Genomic DNA, 2,260 nt, shown 5'->3' on the forward strand with positions numbered 1-2,260 from the left:
AGAAAGGGCACATGTGTGTCACTAGCACTGGCTCCTCTTCAGATGACACTGAGAACCAAAATCCATTGTACTTAGTCAGGGACTTTCTTACATTATGACAGTTCACCATGTCCCCATGGTGATAAGCGTGCATTGATGACAGTGACCATACTGAGAAGAATGGAGCACTGGACTTACTACTGAGGAAGATTTACCACCGTGAATACTACTTAACTCATGTTCCCATAAGTTCCCTTTAGTCTCTACAATTGGGGTCCCAGAGTCCTCACCTATTCTATGGCAAATAATGGGATCCAAGCTCTAGAGAGAGGCTGAACAGTTGAGGGAAGCCCTAATGTAACTTCTTTATTTTTTTTAAACTGGAATCTTCCCAAACTCAAAAGATCTAAAGGAGAATTATTTCCTGCACTGTATTTAAGCAGCCACCCACACACAATGCTACACATAAACCCTTACTGTTCAGCCAATAGTTACTTTTCCTAAAGCAATGCCACTGAGACTGCCAACAGGCACAAATTTAGCCAAGGTTTTGACTCTTGGTTGATTTACAAGAAAATAAATGAAACTGCTAAACACAAATATTTTTAAATGTTCATTATAAATACAAGCAAAGTAAGGCATAGTCAAGGATGTATTATGTCTATCAAATATTAATTATTAATATTTTAGTATAATTAAAATATAATTTTATTTTAATGTTTACATTATTTTATACATTTATATTTTAATACAATTAAAATATAATATTATTAAATGTTAAATAGCATCATTATTAATCTTGTATAAAAATTGGCAGGTAGTTTCTTACATTTATATGAAAATGTAAAGAATGGAAATAGCCAAGGCGATACTGAGGAAGAAACAAATGTAGAGAACTTAACCAATAGTTATCAAAACTTATTTTAAAATATAGTAATAGAGACAGTATGCCTTAGCACAAGCATAAACGAACAGACCAATAGAAATCCAAAACACACCCATGTATAGCCACCAAAAGACATATGACAAATATGGCTCTGTAGTGAAGTAAGAGAACAGTCTGCTGAATAAATGTATTGATTGAGTCAGCTAGCTAATCATATGTAACCAGATGAATCCTATACCCTGCCTTCCACATACAAAAACCTATATTCCAAATGAAATAGAATTCTATACGGGAAGGACAAACCAAAAAAGTTTCTAAGAGTGAAATAAAATATCTTCATGATCCCTATGCCGACAGATGTTTTCAAAAACCACTAAGCATAAGGGAAAAATTATAAACTGGACTATATGCAACTTAATAAATCATTTTATTCAAGTATCCTTATAAAAGAATAAAAAACAAGCCACAAAATGGGATCAGATATTTATAATACATATCTAACAAGTGACCAGTATTAATAAGAAATGTCTAAATATCAGTAATTAGCTTTCCCCACAGATAGTGTTCTTGCAAACATGGTGAACATTCCTAAGTCCTGACAGAATTTCTGCAGGAAGTGGGGCAGGCACCAACCCCACAAAGTGACAGAATACAAGAAAAGCAAAAATTTTATTTATGCCCAGGGAAAGTGACATTATGACAGGAAGCAGAGTGGCTATGGTGGGTAGACTAAGCCAATTTTCTGGGAAAAGTCTAAAATACAAAGAAGATTGTGCTGAGGCTTGAATGGATTGAGCCCCAGTGCAGATGTAGGAGAATGCTAGCTATTAAGATTTTGAACTGGGGAGGAGATAAGAAGAGAAAAAGCCAAGTGATCCAGTTCTAAGCTTCATATATTGTTATAATATGAAGACAATAAAATATTGAGGTTATGTTCATGAAAGAAAGAAAGAGAAAATCAAAGGGAAAATTGGTTAAAGACTTAAATGCACATTTTGCAAAAGTGGAAAATCAAATATTTAACCTATAAAAATTGCCTCATCATCATTACTCAAAAGGGACATGCACATTAAAACCGCAAAAAAATTACCAGACACCTACCAGAAGAGTTCTGAGTTTTAGTCAGTATTTTAGATAATCAAGTGTAGCAACTATCATATAATTCTTTGGATTTTCAATTTTACTGATGTATGATTAATGAATAATAATTGCATATATTTAAATTGTACAACATGATGCTTTTGTATATGTATTCATTGTGAAACAATTACTACAATCAAGCTAATTAACATATCCCTGATAATCACATTCTATATGCTATTACTGTTTTAGATTTTGACATTTTTAGAGTTTTTTTTTTTTAGATTCCATATATAAGGGATATCATGCAGTATT

At 32.7% G+C, this 2,260-nt stretch overlaps 1 pseudogene; it reads left to right on the forward strand.

The window, feature by feature from the left end:
• Positions 1–1,440: 1,440 nt before the first annotated feature.
• Positions 1,441–1,751, forward strand: LOC115527632 (annotated as a pseudogene).
• Positions 1,752–2,260: the final 509 nt, after the last annotated feature.

Source organism: Lynx canadensis, chromosome A1, assembly GCF_007474595.2.
Source record: "Lynx canadensis isolate LIC74 chromosome A1, mLynCan4.pri.v2, whole genome shotgun sequence".
NCBI classification, from domain to species: domain Eukaryota; kingdom Metazoa; phylum Chordata; class Mammalia; order Carnivora; family Felidae; genus Lynx; species Lynx canadensis.